Raw genomic sequence first — 17794 nt, 5'->3', positions numbered from 1 at the left:
TGCATGATTTTACCTAGAGTGTATTTATACATCAGTAAAGTAATATCTGTGAATCCAACTTCTCAAACATTACCAATTGTTTGCATCTTCTGTGTGTTCTTGCCTCTCCCTAAATGCTGGCTATCATTCTGAAATTTGTATTTCAGTCTTTATGTTTCATAAAGATTTTATTATAAATACATTTACCTAAACAATGTATTTTTTTTTTTTTGGTTTTTGTTTATAAAATGAGTATGCTAAAAGGTAGTCTTCTGAATTTGTTTTTTTGATTTGATACAGTGTTATTAATATTCTTGTCGCATGTAATTGTCGTTCATTCATTTTTACCACCGTATATAGTCTTACATTCTGCAAATTTATCAGGATTTATCCATTTTCCTTATTACAGACATTTGGGTTGTTCCCAGTGTTACGCTGTTACAGACATGTTGCTGTGAGCATTTCTGTTCATATTTCTGGGTAAACGTGTATTAAAGTTTCTCTTGGATATGTGCCCAGAATAAGAATTATAGGATCATAGGGTATGTAATATTTAACTTTACAAAATGGTACCTAATTAATTTCCACTATTAATTATAATATATTGTATATGATATATTATATTAATCATAATTTGTTAATATAAATTATATATTAATTTCCACTATTATAATATTGTTCATTTTTTTTTTTTCTTGACCAGGATTGCCAGAGGTTTACCAATTTTATTAATCTTTTGAAAGAACCAGGGAAACTATTTATGAGGCTTGTTGTAATGATTTAGATAATCAATTGTCATGGTTTAAACTAAGGCTTAGCAGTGGAGGTAGAGGGTGGTGGGATGGAGAACTGTGAGGGGTATGAAAATAGCACAGTCTGACTTGATCCAATTGGATATGCATTTGAGGGAATGGAAATTATAAAGAATGACCTTTGAGTTTGTGGCCAAATATGAATCAAGAGTATAAATGTAGTTACTTTGTCTGATCTTGCAATTGCAAAGTGCCTAGATCAGTTTCGTTTCCATTAGTGTATGTGCCATTATTTCTGATTTTAAAATAAAGCTTTTAGGGGTATTGTTTTTTCTCTAATGCTTGGGGAAACATTTATTTAAACTACTTTACCTTCCTCAAGAAGAACTTTGAAACTATTGTTCTATATTATCACTAGTTGACTCTTCACCAATAAAATAAGCTGGATTACTCTAGAGAGGATAGGTCAGGTACTACACAAGCTGTAAACTCCAGTGCTTCCTTTATTGCTTAAAGTGTTAGTTTTCAAGGGATTAAGTAATGTAATTTGAAGCCCAGAATAATCAATAGTCTACTTCAACCTATCTGTGGATCTACTTTGAGAAATACTTACATGCAAAACCATGATTAGGAGCTCTTATCACTTAATTGAGATAGACAATAGTAATTTGAATTGCCTTCTTTGTTTTTGAATTATAGTGGAAGAGTTATCAATTTTTTTAGAGTAGTAATATTTCACTAGCCATCAAAGATGATTTTCAAGGGTAGGAGATAATGGCAGAGCAAGTGTTTTAAAAACAGTTTGTAGGGGTGCCTGGCTGGCTCAGTCAATAGAGCCTATGACTCTTGATCTCTGGGTAGTGAGTTCAAGCCCCACACTGGGCATGGAGCCTATTTAAAATTTAAAAAATTAAAATTAAAATTTATATTTTTTCAGTGAACTCCTAGTTTTACAATATATTTAAAGCATTTTTAAATCATAGAAAATTTGGTAAAATTAATTTAGCTAGAGTGAATAATAATTTGACCCATTTACAAGGAATAGATAAAAATTAATGAAGTCTTACATTTTTCAGATACCTTTTTGTTTTCAAATCTTTTCTGCTTTTTTAGTGGGCCTTTTCCTTTTGTGTATAACCATTTGTGTATCAAAATCACACACTACCTCAAATGATTACAATTGCTCTCTTGGTTCTGCTGTGAGTAAGCCCATTATTATCAAAAGCATCATATGACATTTCTAATAGATGACTTTCTGAATTCACTGAAACCAAACAGCTGTTTCAAACAAATGCCCTTTCTGTGGGGATTTATCATCTGCAAATCAATTTATTGTTATTTGTGATGAAAGTATTTACATTTTGAGTGATTTTTAAAAATCAGATTTTAATCATATTTTAAATTTTAATGTATTTTCCAACAATATAAGCAGAAATACATGTTAAAGAAAATAAAATACTTCTGGTGGAAAGCCAGAGGATTTGGGGATTATTTATACCAATGAATGTATTGAGATGCAACATTAATAAGCCTGTTAGAGATTTCTTGGTGACTGGTTTCAGTTTTGTCTAAGATGTTACTGAATCCAAGAGATAATGAATCAAGATGAGTAGGGATTTCACTTCATGTTCCAATATAGTGAACTAAAGGTCTTGATCTTTTCAGCCAATCAGATTGTTTTACATAAGTTGTCAAATTGGTGAAGCAGTTTTCATGAAAAGTACAGTTTGAGTATTTTCTTTGTTGAATGAATTATTTGACTTTTGTAATAGTTTTAACAACATTTAGTGTATTAACCTGCATTACTGTCACTGGAGTACTGTAACTTTATTGTTCTGGAAATGATATACTACCTCCCCAAGACTAAGTTTCTTGCGGGCAGAGTTCATGTTTTATTTATCTTTCTGCCTTCATGCTACATATTGCCTAGGACATGATAGGGCCTCTGTGTGAGTGTTTATTGAATGAACGAATGAAACTTCTTAACATAAAAGGAAAAGCCTAAGCAGAGCCATCAGAATGGGACAGTGATCTAAAACTTTGCCAGTTAATAAATTGACTTTAAATAGAAATACTTCAGGTTATAAAAGATTACTAATCTCTGTTATTTACTTCATTCATTCATTAGACAGGTTTGGCGCCTATTGAGTGCTAGGTTTTGTACTAAATGCTGGGTTTTGTACTAAATACAACCAGTGAAAAAAACATTAAGTCCCTGCTCTCAAGGGGATTAAATTCTAGTGGAGGGAATCAGCAGTAAACCAGTATTTAGAATGTCAAGCAGGAAGACTATGGTGGAAATTAAAACAACGAAGGGGGATAGAGTGTAACCTGGGTATAGAGTTGTCACTTTTATATAGGGTGACCAGGGAAGCGATGTCTGAGTAGAACCCAGAAAGAAGTAAGAATATCTGGGAGAAGTGCATTCCAGGCCAAGGAAGAGCAAGTACAAAGGCAGGATCAGCAAAGAGACTATGCTGTGCTGCTAGAAAGGAGTAGGTGGGAGCAGAGAAGGATAAAATGGGGAATGGCAGACAGGTCATTTAGGAGCCGGTAAGCCATTTAAGGATTTTGGCGTTAACTGTTGAGTAAAGTGCCATTTGTTGGAGGATTTTTAAGAAGAGAGATGATGTTAGTATGTATGATTTAGTATGTATGCTCTGGTTGCTACTGGTGGTCAATGGGGCAGGAAGGTGGTGGGGTGGGAGCCGGAAGACCATTCAGGATGCTCTGAATATTCTAGGCAAAGAAATGATTGAGGTTGAGTTAAGATTTTAGCAGTTTAGGTGGTAAGGCATGGTCAGACTCTGGATCTATTTTGAAGGAAGGGCCTACGGGTTGGGTGATGCATTGATTTGTGGGATATGAAGAAAACCAGAACACATGATAGACTAGTAAGAGGAGCAGGGTTTAGAGGGAGTGGAAAATACATGTGTTATTTACTCCTTCATATCTGTCCCTCATGCTAGGCTTTAATTCTCTAGCTTGAATAGGAAAGAATTGCTTCCTAACTCTCTGGAAATTTGGTACTCTGGAAAGAAAACTCAGTTGGGATCCCTAAAGTGGCATTTTAAGACCTGATACTCTCACTTTCAGACGCTTGGCCAAATCATTTTTTTTGAGCCTCTTCAAGCTCTGTTTCCCTAGCCATAAAATGGATTGGCTCCTATGGTCACTGACATTCTTTCATTTATCACAATTTGTGTCTGATTCATTCTTTTTGAAGGTGTTTTGATGACTTCCCTTTATCCACTTAATAGTTGTAGGCATTCGTCACATTTCTGACCTTCCCTCTTATCACACAATTCTTCCTGGCTTTAATCAGTTTTATAAATGTCACTCTTAGGGGGCACCTGGGTGGCTCAGGTCATGATCTCACAGCCATGAGTTTGAGCCCTGCGTTGGGCTCTGTGCTGACAGCTCAGAGTCTGGAGCCTGCTTCGGATTCGGTGTCTCCCTCTCTGCCCCTCCCCCAATTACACACACACTCTCTCTCTCTCAAAAAAAATAAAATAAATAAACATTAAAAAAATAAATGTCACTCTCAGATCTATAAAGTGACTTTTTTTCTGAGTTGTGGACTCATTTAAGTTTGCTCCAGTAAGTTCAGTCTTGAATTCATTGCCCCCCCCCTCCAAATTTGCTCTTCTTCCTGAGCTCAGCAATTGGTAATTTTGATTATGTGATTTCTATTGTTAATAGCTGACCATTAGCCTTATTGAATTACTAATATTCAGTTTGCTAAGATAAGTTCATTGGAATGAAGTTTGGGAAGTTGCCTAGCAGATCTCAGTGTGATCCATGATCCTGAAACACTTTCAGGGAGCCTGCAAAGTCAAAACTTAATTTTTATAATACTAAAACATTATTTGACTTTTTAAAACTGTTGACATTTGCTCTGATGCTACATATGCAGTGGTCTATAAAACTACTAGCTCCTTATTTCAAATTGTAGCAGTGGCATTCTTTCCCTATGTGTGTTTGCAAGGAAGGAAACAATTTCACTTAACAAGGTTTTTGATGAAGCAGTAAAATGTATTAATTTTCTTAAATCTTATCCTTAGATACATGTCTTAATAGTCTGTAATGAAAAAGGTAGTGTAAAACATTTCTGCCTCATGGTACATTTAAAAGGATGATGCATAGCATTCATTTACATAAATAGACCTCTGTGACATAGTTGAAGGAGAAAAGCTGAAATACAATAGTAATAGGAAAACAGCCTAATGTGAGTCTGGACTCTGTTACAGCTTTAGTTTTATTTAGTTCACCAGTGGTATCAGATGTTTTGAGTGCAGAATCAAAGACTTGCCCTTCATTATGTCTTAGGGTCTGAGCACTTGTGAGACTCAAGAAATCTTCATGCTTTACAGCCCAGCCAACAGTTCATAAAACTGTAAGATGTCTTGCCGTTTCACAGCCAAATTGCTGGGATTTTGAGCAGCTGAGACATTTTCTTTTCTCCTTTGCTCCATCCCTGGCTTTCCTCTCTTCTGGAGAAAGCATTTGCCTGATACCCTGATGCCATCCTGTAGTGGGTGTGGCTTTTGCACTTGGTGAAGGCCTTGTCCTTTGGGGATGCTTTCTCTTAGCTCTGTTGCCCTGTTGCCAGCATTTTGCACCCCTGCCTCCCTACTCCGCAGCTCCAGTATTGGAAAACATCCTTTTGAGAAAGTGCAGATTTGCTTTGGGAATGAGGCTGCTAATGATTTTAATCTGTTGTGCCAGCCACTGTGCTCCCCTTAAAAGTTTGTTAAATGTTGGACTAATTTTTTCCTTCTATAGCAGGTTCACTCTTCATTTCATCATGACCCCAGCTTCATTACTGGAAAGGGTTTGTTCCTGTAGGAATTTAGTTACTTATGTTTCTTTGCATCTCAGCTCTCTCTGAGTTGATTTTATACTCTCTGTCTTGTTCTTGTTGTTGAGGTGGGAGCAATGAAAGTCTTTGCAAGTTTCTATATCCTAACCATAAGCAGTAATCCAAATATTACTCTCTGTGTTCAAAATAATTGATATAGGTTGACTGTTCACAATGAAATTATTTAGCCAGTTCTTTTAATAAAATTCTACTAAAATAAGGTATTGGCCATATTTAAGCTTGATGAAAAACCGATGTAAACATGTGCTGACACAGGAAAAAAAACTTTTATTGTGGTAAAATACATAGAACATAAAATTGTACCATTAAGTGACATTAAATACGTTCAGAATGTTGTGTAATCATCACTATTGTCTATTTTCAGAGCATTTTCATCCCAAGCAAAAATTCTGTACCCCTTAGGTGATAACTCCTTATTGCTCCCACCTTCTTACCCCTGCTAACCTCTATTCTGTATCTGTGCAGAATTTACCTAATCTAGATATTTCATATGAGTAGAATCATACCATATTTGTCCTTTTGTGTCTGACTTATTTAGTTTAGCATAATGTTTTCAAGGTTCATTCATGTTGTAACATGTATCAGAACTTTCCTTTTTTTGCAGAATAGTATTCTGTGTGCGTATGTTTCACATTTTGTTTATTCCACTTATGTTGTTTGTACCTTTTGTCTGTTAGGATTAATGCTGCTCTTGACACTAGTATTGAAACTAGCAATATACTAGCAATTGAAAATTGCTGTTTTCAGTTCTTTTTGGTATATCCCCAGGAGTGGAATTGCTGGGTGATATGGTTATTCTTTGTTTAACTTTTTGAGGAATCCCCAGACAGTTTTCCACAGTGGCTGCATATTTTAAGTTCCCACCAGCAGTGCACCAGTGGTTTTATTTGTCCACATCCTCACAAACATTTGTTCTTTTCTTTTTGATCAACATTTGTTATTTTCTGCTTTTTATTTGTTTTGTAGTAGCCATCCTAGTAGATGTGCAGTGATATTTCATGGTGATTTTTATTTGCATTTCTCTATGAATAATGTTGAGCACTTATTGACCATTTGTGTATCTTCTCTGGTGCAGTGTCTTTATAGTCCTTTGCCCATATTTTAATCATATTTGTATTTTGTTCTTGAGTTATAGGAGTTCTTTATTTTGGCTACTAAGCCCTTACCAGATAGATGATTTGCACCCATTTTCTACCTTTGTGCAAGTTGTAATTTAAGTCTCTTGATACTCTCCCTAGATGCTCAAAAGTTTTTAAATTCTGATGAAGTCTTTCTAATTTGTCTACTTTTCTTTTTTGGTCCCTGTGCTTTTGGTTTCATATTTAAGAAATGATTGCCAAATCTAACGTCATGAATATTACCTCCATGCTTTCTTCTAAGAATTTTATAGTTTTAGCTCTTAGATTTAAGCCTTTGATCCATAGTGAGGTAATTCTTTGGCATAAGAGTCCAACTTCATTCTTGTTCATGTGAATAGATCCAGTTTTCCCAGCATCATTTGTTAAAAAGCACTATGCTTTCCCTACTGAATGATCTTGGCAACCTTGCTGAAAATCAGTTGATCATAGATATGAAAGTTTATTTCTGGGCTCAGTTCTGTTTCATTGGTCTTTATGTCTATCCTTACGCCTATACCATGTTTTGATTATTGTGATTTTGTAGTAAGTTTTGAAATCAAGAAATGTGAGTCCTTCAACTTTGTTCTTTTACTTCAAGATTGTTTTGGCTATTCAAGGTTCCTTGGAATTCCATATAAATTTTAGGATGGGTTTTTCTCTTTCTGTAAAAATACCATTGGGAGTTTGATAGGGATTGCATAGAGTCTATAGATCATTTTGGGTAATACTGTCATCTTAATATTAAGTTTTCTAATACATGAATACAGAATACCTTTGCATTTATTTAAGTCTTCTGTTTAGGTCTTCTTAAAGCAACATTTTGTAGTTTTCAGTGTACAAGTCTTGTGCTTCCTCATTTAAAGTTTTTCCTAAGTATTTCATTGTTTTTTATGCTATGTAAATGTCCTTTTCATGTATTTGTTGCAGATATACAGAAATGGCAACTGATGTTTGTTTATTTTGTATCCTTCACCTTTGCTGAATTCATTTAGTAGCTCCAACAGGTTTTTATATGTGATTCTTTAGGGTTTTCTACATATAAGGTCTTATCATCTGTAAATAGAAATAGTTTTATGTCTCCCTTTTCAAGTATGATGCCGTTTATTTCTATTTCTTGCCCAATTGCTCACGCCAGAACTTCCAGTATTATGTTGAATAGGAGTAGTATTGTCTTGTTCCTGATCTTAGGGGAACAGTTTCCAGTTTTTCACCTTTGCATATAATGTTAGTTGTGGTTTTTTCATATATGACTTTAATCATGTTGAGGAAGTTCCCTTCTATCCCTACTTCATTGAGTATTTTATCATTAAAGGGTTTGGATTTTGTTTAATGTGTTTTTTTTTTTTTTCTGCATTAATTGATGTTCATGTGGTTGTTGTCTTTCATTCTGTTAATGTGTTATTACATTGATTATTTTCTCATATTGAACCTCCTTGCCTTCTGGGGATAAATCTCATTTGGGTCATAAGTGTGATCCTTTCAGTACTTTGCTGAATTTGGTTTCTTAGTATTTTGTTAGGGACTTTTACTCTGCAAATGAATTGGAGAATGTTAGTAGTTTTAGTATTACTACTTTAGTATTTTAGTTTTAGTATTTTATTAGTAGTAGCCTGTAGTTTTCTTGTGGTGTCTTTGTCTGGCCTTGCTATCAGGGTAATACTGGCCTCATAGAATGAACTTGGAAGTAATCACTTCTCTTTAGCTTTTTGGAATATTTTAAGAAGGATTCTTATAATTCTTCTTTAATATTTGGTAGAATTTGTTAGTCAAGCCATCTGTTCCTGGGCTTTTCTTTGTTACAAGTGTTGATTACTGATTCAAACTGCTTATGTGTTTGTTCAGATTGTCTATTTCTTCTTGAGCCAGTTTTGGTAGTTTGGTCGTTTCCAGGAATTTGTCCATTTCATTAAGTTATCCAGTGTGGTGTTCAGCTGTTCATAGTAATTTCTTATAATCCTTCTTATTTCTGTGTAGTTGATGGGTTGTCATCACTTTCATTTCTGATTTTAGTAATTTAAGTTCTTTTTTTCTTAGTCAATCTAGCTAAAAGTTGATTTTGTTGAAGGGGTTTTTTTTTTTCCCCTCAAAGAACCAACTTTTGGTTTTGTTGACTTCCCATTGTTTTTTCTGATCTCTATTTACAGTATAATCTTTATTATTTCTTTTTGCTAGCTTTGGGTTTCATTTGCTGTTCTAGTGGTGTCAAGCATAGGTAGTTTGTTGATTTAAGATCTTCTTTTATTATAGGTTTTACAGCTGTAAATTTCTTCCTAGCATTGCTTTTTCCTATATCCCATAAGTTTTGATATGCTGTGTTTTTGTTTTCATTTGTTTCAAGGTATTTTCTAATATCTCTTGTGATTTCTTCTTTGACCCATTGGTTGTTTAAGAGTTATGCTGTTTAATTTTCACATATATGTAAAATTTCATTTTTTTTCCTGTTACTGATTTCCAGTTTCATTTTATTGTGATTGGAAAACATACTTTGCATGATTTGCATCTTTTTAAATTTATTAAGACATCCTTTGTGATCTTACTAATAAGTATCATGGAGAATGTTCCATTGGCACTTAAGAAGAATGTGTACTCTCCTGTTGTTAGGTGGAGCATTCTATATATGTCAGTTAGATCTAATACACTAGGTATCTAGTGTTGTTCAGGTCCTTTATTTCTTTTATTGATCTTATATCTGGTCCTTCTGTCCAGTGTTGAAAATGGGATATTGAAATCTCCCAATTATTATGATTGTAGAACTATCTTTTTTTTTTTCATTTGTGTTAGTTTTTACTTAATATGTTTTCAAGCTTTGTTTTTAGGTACGTATACGTTTACAGTTGTTATATATTAATCTTTTATTAATATATAGTGCCCTTCCTTATCTCCTGTAACCTATTTTAATTTAGTCTATTTTGCTTGACAAAAATATAGTAATTCCAGCTCTTTTAGTTACTGTTTGCATGAAATACCTTACTCTGTCCTTTTATTTTCAATCTCTTTGTGTCTTTGTATCTAAAATAAATCTCTTGTAGACAATATACAGATCGACCATATTTAAAAAAATCCATTCTGTCAATCTCTGCCTTTCAGCTGAAGAGTTTAATCCATTTACATTTAAAGTAATTACTAATAAGGAAGGATTTACGGTTTTGATTTAGTTATTTTCTGTGTCTTGTTTTTTGTTCTTCAATTCCTCCATTAGTGCCCTGTTTTTGCACAGTTGATTTTTTTGTAGTGTACTTTTTCTGATCTCCTTCTTTTTTCCTTTTCTGTAATATTTTTAATTAACTTCTTAATCACTACTTGGGAACTACAATTAACATCTTAAACATACATGAAACTAGTTTGTGTAGTAGTTAGTTCAATAGTATATAAACACTGATCTGTTTATCCCTTTCTTTCCTCCTTATATTGCTCTTGTGACAGATTGCCTCTTATACATTATGTGCCCATTAACATAGATTTATCATTTTTCTATGTGTGTACTTTGCCCTTTAAATCATAGGAAAAGGGAGAAAAAAGAGAAGTTACAAATCAAAAGTACAATTATACTGTCTTTTGTAAGTACATATGAACTTACTTTTACTGATGTTCTTTATTTCTTCTTATGACTTTGAGTTACTGTCTAGTGTCCTTTCATTTTAGGCTGAAACTGTTCCTTTAGCATTTTTTGTATGGCAGGTCTATTACTAATGAACCTCCTTAGCTTTTGTTTATCTGGAAATGTCTTAATTTCTCCTTCATTCTTGAAGGATACTGTTGCCAGATAAGATTTTTCTTTCTTTCAGACTTTAAATACATCATTTCCAGAGCGGCCTGATCTTCATGGCTGCTGATGAGACATTAGTTGTTAACATATTGAGAATCACTTCTGTGGGTCCAGTTACTTTTTTCCCTTGCTGCTTGCAAGATTCTTTCTTTGTCTTTGGGGTTTTACACTTTGAATACAAAATATCTTGGCATGGATCTCTTTGAGTTTATCCTTCTTGGAGTTTGTTGAGATTCTTGGATATGTATATTCATGCTTTCCTCAGATTTTTGAAGTTTTCAACTATTTTTTCGGTTATCATTATTTTTGTCTATGACTCCTGTGATGCCTATGGGGGTACATAGGTACCTCAGGCTCTGTTTGTTTTTCTTCATTCTTTTTCTTTTTGTTCCTCAGACTGGATAATTTTGACTTTCTTATCTTAAAGTTTCCTGATCCTTTTATTTCCTGCCTATTTAAATCTGTTGAACCCTACTAGTGAATATTTCATTTTAGTTATTGTACTTTTTTTCAGTTCTGGAATTTCTTTTGGTTCTTTTTTATAATTTGTCTCTTTGTTGATATTCTCCTTTTTCTCATATATTGTTTTCCTTATTTCCTTTTTTTTCTTTCTTTTTTTTTTTTTTTTTTTTTATTGGGTTTCCTTTAGCCCTTTGAGCGTATCTAGGACAGTTGATTTAATATCTTGGACTACAAGTTCCAAATTCTGGACTTCTTCAGGAATGGTTTCTGTTAATTTTTTTTAATTGTGAATGGGCCATGTTTTCTTGTTCGTTTGTATGCTTTGTAATTTTTTGTTGAGACCAGGACATTTATAATGTAGTAACTCTGGAAACCAGATTCTCCCTCTCCACAGGTGTTTCTTTGCTTTTCATTGTTTGGGCTATTCCCATCCATTTGAGACTTTCCCAAACTATTTTTGCAAATATATATTCTTGGTTGTGTGTGATCACTGAAGTTTCTTTTCTGTTATCTTCGCAGTTAGCTATTGGCCTGATGAAGATTTTCTTTAATATCTGGCTCAAACAACAAAAAAGTATTGCTGTCTCTTTAAATCTTCCAACAGATGCTGTTGTGAGGAGCCCCTGCAGCCTGAAAGGGCTTAAAGGAAGGCATGTGTCTGCACTGTGCCAGTCTCTGATCTGCCTGACTGACCGAAAAGTTCAGCCCCCAATTTTTTGATGTCGGGATTCCCAATTGTCTGCCCTGGCACCAACCAGCTGCTCTAGGAGTGATGGACAGGGCTGAGAAATGGGCAGTGTTGATGGGTTTGCAGGTGTGGTTCTCCTAGCAGTCTCTCCCTTTTAGCAAACACTCAGGGTTGTTTTAAGTGTCCAGTCAGGTTCTAGAGTCCTGAAATAGTTGGTTCTGTTTTGGTTTTTTTTTCTTCCCACTGTACTGGTTGTTTTGGGTGGAGGGACGAACCCCAATAGCTTCCTACTATGACATTTTTCATCTCGTGGGTCACAGTATTTATTGTCTTTCTAACGTGTTTATATGGATAGAGGAAAGTTCTTAGGTTTCTTTTTTCTGGTTTGTGTGCTTGACTGTACTGTCAAAGGAAAAGAATTATCTTCAGATATTAACACATAAAGGATTAAGATATTTAAGTGTTTTGGGGAAAAATATAAAGTATGAACTTTTATTTCAGTGCTCTGTCAGTATTTTGTATAGTAACTTCATATTTTATGTAAATAAGAAATTTGTTTCTAGTGAAAAAATTTAATGTTTTTAAATGTTAGTTATTCCTCATTAAGTATGGTTAGCTTACATGTTTGGCATTGGATGTTTATTATGATTTAATTATTGATGGATAAACAGTAGAAAATTTGCTTACAAACCACCTAATGCGTTTACCTTAATTATAATAAGTTTAATTTAAAGCCAGTCACTACAGAAAATGATATAAAGAAATACATGAAGCTGTCTTTATTGTGGAATCATATTACTCTACATGGTATTTTAGAATGTTGGTCTGCCTTTGTAAAATTGGATTTTAATCCAAACTTTAAAATGCTCAATTTGTTCTGCATGTAAATTTTGCTTCTTTACCTAAAGAAAAGTCATTTAGGCATTTTAAAAGCAATCTGCAGCTTTCCCCTCAACCTTCTGTAGTTATTAACAAGAAATTGTTTTGATCTCTCAAAGACATAAGCCAAAAATTGCCACTCTAATAAATTCTTCACTATTAAAGAAGTTTGAATCAGTACAAAGAGGTTTTTTTTTTGTTTTTTTTGTTTGTTTTTACCAGAAGTGCCAAAGGGGCCACAATATGACACCATTTTTGCAGGTAAATACCCATAGTAGAGGATCTAGTTTGGGAGTGTTCACAGCTTTACAGCTGTTGTCTTTAAAAAAAAAAAAAAAAAAAAAAAAAAGTGTACATATGTATCACCCATTCTTAGGACAAAACTCAGTTGGCATTCCAGAGTGGTTTTCTGTATTCTTGTAAGTAAATAAAATGGTTACATTTCCACAATTAAAAAAAAAAAAAAGAAAAGTTTTCTTAATTTAACAGTGGACAGTCCCAGATCAGGGTTAGCCCCAGATGATAAAGTAAGATAACACAAAACAATTCAGGGTTTTTTTTTTTTTAAGCACTTGTAGTTGGACACTGATTTTGAACTTTTTCAGTTTGTGTGTGTGTTTGTGTGTGTGTGTGTGTGTGTGTGTGTGTATAGAGTGTGTGTGTGTGTATAGAGTTATATGCTGTCATTCTGAATATCATTTATTGCCCTTTTACCTTTTTAATTTTATCTAGCTATGACAAAAAGCTTGAGATATTTTTGAGAGCTACAAAAGCATAAACATTTTGCATACATACACAAATGTATGTACATATTTGAATGGGGATATATGTGCATATATATGGAGTGTGTGTGCGTGTGTGTGTGTGTGTGTGTGTATACATGATAAGTGCAGTGAGTGAAAAAAAAACTAAGAATAAAGGAATAGAGAGGGTCAGGAAAGAGCCCTCTGAAGATTAGCATGTATGCTGAAATTTGAGCATTTACAATAGTTTATTATGTAGTTAAGTCTTTAAAATATTAAAACAATTGTAGAGTTTTTGTTTAGGGTTTATTTTAAATTATAGGCTTTTTTTTTTACTTTTTTTTTTTTAATGTTTTATTTATTTTTGAGAGAGAGAGACAGCGTGCCAGCGGGGAAGGGGCAGAGAGAGAGGGAGACACAGAATCCCAAGCAAGCTTCAGGCTCCGAGCTGTCAACACAGAGCCTAACGCAGGACTCGAACCCACAAACTGTGAGCTCATGACTTGAGCTAAAGTCAGATACTTAACCGACTGAGCCACCCAGGTGCCCCTATAGTGCATTTACTTTTAAGATGAAAATAACTTATTTAGTGGCATGAATTAAATATAAAGCTAAAAATTTAGGCATTTTACCATAAATCACATTTAATATTCATGAAAATGATAGTGTAAAGATGCCAACAACCCCAAGTAAAAGTTTTACCAGGTAAAGTATTGTAGACAAGTTCTTGAGGGTTTTGATTTGAAGAAATCAGTAATTTAGCACTGCTTTATTACAATGCTGTAGAAAATAATCAACCTGAAACCTAATGTAAATAATTTTTACTTCTCAAAATTGTTTTTATTGTAGCATTATATGTGTTTTTTGTTATCACCTAATGAGGGAAAATGTTGATATGTATAATTCTACCTAATGGTAATTAGAAATGTCAAGGAATATATCTAATTTGGGAGTACTTTTTCTTTAATACTGATCTAGGCTGTGACAATGGAATTCTTTAACTTCTGTGTTTACTGCTCATGTTGATGTAATTAAAGGGTTATACTATGGAGGATAAAAAAAGGATCTTTTTGAAGATGTGGTTTTGAAAATTTTATAGTAAGATTTAGCTTTGTAAAGTGAAGTATTTTCTCTTGCTAATATGAACTAGAAACGTGTGTCTTATTCCTGATGGAATAGAAAATACCTAAAGTTATTTTATAGATGAGAATTTTCTTGATGGGAAATAAGGGCAATGCATACTATTCAAAGTTATAAATACATAGAATGTCTTTTGGTACGTTGTCAAATACATTCTGTGAAGAAAAGTTTAAGGCTTATGTGATTTCCTTTTTTATTACTTATTTATTTATTGAGAGAAAGTACATGGGAGCATGAGTGGAGGAGAGGGAGAGGGGTAGAGAGAATCCCAACGAAGTTCCACACCTAGCATGGAGCCCTGTGTGGGGCTTGACTTCACAGCAGTGAGATCATGACCTGGGCTGAAATCAAGAGTTGGATGCTCAACCAACTGAGCCACCCAGGTGCCTCAATTCCTTTTTTAAGTTGTACTCACTTAAAACCACCAAGAACAATTAGATGTTTTATATCAGCATTTGCCGATAGAAATATGTGGATCCCATACTTAATTTAAAAATATTTTGCATGTATATTTTTTAAAAGTACAATTAATTTTAGTAATACAGTTTACATAACCAAGTATGTCTAGAATTCTTTTATGTTATCCATATAATAATGAGTTAGTTATACATGCTTTTAAATCTAGTTTGTATTTTACATTTACAGTACAAGGCAGTTTGAACTAACCACTTCTCAAGTGGTCAGAATGGGGTGTTACCATATTATGTGAATTAATTCTGTAATAACATCAGAAGTTTGTTTCATCCTTATTTGTCATCTGAAATAGGAGGCAAGTACCGTGGTCAGCAGACTTTCAAATATGATATGCAAGATTCAAAAGTGGTGATATCTATATAGTTTGATAGACATTGGTGACCACGCCACTATGTTTGGTAATATTGGAGTTGAAAACTTGGTAGTTGTGAGCTACCAGCCCTTAAGAGTTTTTGTTTGGGCATATAGGTTTTTTGAAGGAGTGTGGTGGCAGGGGTGGGGGGGAGGTTCCTAAGACTGTCCACAGGCTTGGTGTTTTGCTCAAAGGAAACAAATCAGAGAAAAGCAGAGAGAAAAAACTTCGTGATTATGATTTGTTACAGTGAAAAGATACAAATTAAAATCAGCAAAGGGAAAAATGTGTGTAGGATGGAGGCCAGGTGTAAGATTTTAGTTGTCCTTTCCCGGTGGAATTGCATGGATAATGCTTCCTTCTACCAGCCACTTTGTATGACAACATATGCAAAGTGTTGTCAACCAGGAAAGCTTACCTGAGTCTTGATATCCAGGGTTTTCATCAGGGATCATTTACATAGGCAGGAAAGTACCCATATGACTATCTTAACTACTCAGTCTGCAGCTTCCCTTATCCCTCCTCTCCTCTGAGGTCCTACTGTGGCCCAGACCTCAGGCATACAAAAACAGAATTTACCATAATTTACATCATTGACATAAGTTACCTGGCCCAAGACCTCAGGTATACAAAGAGACTTACCAGGCAGAATATTCCAAGGTCTCAGAAGTTATTTCCCAGGAGTCTTCACAGGCAAGTCCTTTCTTTGGAATGTGCAAGGTTTGAGCCCCCAAGCTTGTTAGATTTTCCGTTTTACTGCACAAGGTGATTTGGATTTTGACAAAGGAGAGTGTCTCTAGTATAAATTCTTACAACAACAAAAGGGTAGGTGAGATAGGCCATAGCTAAATTTGCCTTAAATATCTAATGTTTTAAGACAAATGGCATGGATTACTAACTGTCAAGGCAGAAATATGTTAGGGCTCACTGAGATGTAAGGAATCTAGCATTTAGGACCCTACAGTAACAGGTTTGTTAGTTGGAATCAACACTTACAGTTTACTGATTGCCTCCTATAAATTCACCTTGCTTGGTGAAATACATATATTATCTATTTTACTTATTTTTTATTAAAATTTTTATTTGAATAGACACAGTGTTAAATTGATTTCACATCTACAACATAGTGATTCAGCATCTCCATATGTTATGCTGTGCTCATCACAAGTGTAGCTACCTTCTGTTATCATACAATACTATTACAATATGTATTCCCTATGCTGTACCTTTTATTCCTGTGACTCATTGATTCCATGATAGAAAACCTGTATCTCCTACTTTCCTTCACCCATTTTTCACTTCCCTTCCTCCCTACCCCATCCCCTCTGGTAACCATCAGTTTGTTCTCTGTATTTATAGGTCTGATTCTGCTTTTTGTTTATTCATTTGTTTTTTTAGATTCTACATATAAGTGAAGCTATACAGTATTTGTCTTTTCCTTTCTGACTTGTTTCACTTAGCATAATACCCTCTAGGTCTATCCATTGTTGTTGAAAGTGGAAAAATTTCATCCTTTTTTATGGCTGTGTAATATTCCGTGTGTGTGTGTGTGTGTGTGTGTGTGTGTGTGTGTGTGTGTGTGTACTAAGTCTCCCACTGACAACTACTTGACATGTAGGGAACAAACCGCTTTCAAGGCATTGTAGAGCCTTGAAGTCAGTCATAACTTGAGTCAAGGTCCAGGAGAAAAGGGAGATAGACATATTCCATGCTACTTTCCCTTTTGAGGCATTTTCAAACTCTCAGGTTACTTTGGATAAGAGGATAGAAGCTGAACATTGTAGAAGAGATGAGCAAAAAGCAAGGAAGTTGAGTGGAGTTTTCAATAGTTTTTTGTTATTGTTGTTCTAGCCTTAGGTTTGCAGCTGGAATCCTTTGAAAGGGGGCACACCATAAGAGTGGGAACAAATCAGAGGTAGGCCAGTCTTCACAGTGTTTGAAACCCTGTCTCATGCCAGCTCAGTCCTTGATTGGATTTAGGTGATCTGCTCCTACTCTGACTGCTCTCTAGAAAAAAATTAAATCATCTCTGGAAGAAGGTAACATCATCTAGAGCCTCTATATTTATCCATACATATTTTCATGCAACCATTCACATACAATGTGTAACATTAAATAAAGAATTACTAGGCACACACAAGACCGTCAGAGATAAATCAACAATAGAAATAGGTTATGCATAGGCTGTGCAGACTCTGAAGTTACATACAGGAGCTTTAAAATACTATAACCTATTCATGGAAATAGATGGCAAGGTGGAGAATTTGACTAGAGAACTGGAATCTGTAGAAAAGAACTAAGTAGAAATTCTAGAACTGAAAAATGTAGTAACTAGGGCACTGAGTGGCTCAGTTCATGAAGCATCCGACTCGAGTTCAGCTCCGGTCATGATCTCCAAGTCGTGAGATCGAGCCCTGAGTCAGGCTCCACACTCTCTTCCTTTCTTTCTCTGCCTCTCCCCTGCTCACATTCTAAGATATATATATATATATATATTTTAGTTACTATATATATATATATATATATATATATATATATATATATTTTAGTTACTATATA

The 17794-nt window shown here is 34.4% G+C and overlaps 1 protein-coding gene across 6 annotated transcripts in view; it reads left to right on the top strand.

Annotated features, from left to right (window-relative positions):
* The window catches only part of CDK17 (cyclin dependent kinase 17), a 111450-nt gene that overhangs the window by 51842 nt on the left and 41814 nt on the right, over positions 1 to 17794 (top strand). For 2 of the 6 annotated variants that reach the window (XM_030323444.1, XM_030323446.1), the window contains exon 2: positions 389 to 521. The exons of the other annotated variants lie outside the window; for them this stretch is intronic. The gene's annotated coding sequence lies outside the window, so the exon portion shown is untranslated. The remainder of the gene's footprint in view (positions 1 to 388; positions 522 to 17794) is intronic. 6 annotated transcript variants of the gene reach the window in all.

This window comes from Lynx canadensis, chromosome B4 (assembly GCF_007474595.2).
Source record: "Lynx canadensis isolate LIC74 chromosome B4, mLynCan4.pri.v2, whole genome shotgun sequence".
NCBI classification, from domain to species: Eukaryota; Metazoa; Chordata; class Mammalia; order Carnivora; family Felidae; genus Lynx; species Lynx canadensis.
Note: the sequence above shows the minus strand (reverse complement) of the source record. Positions and strands in the feature narration are given on the sequence as shown.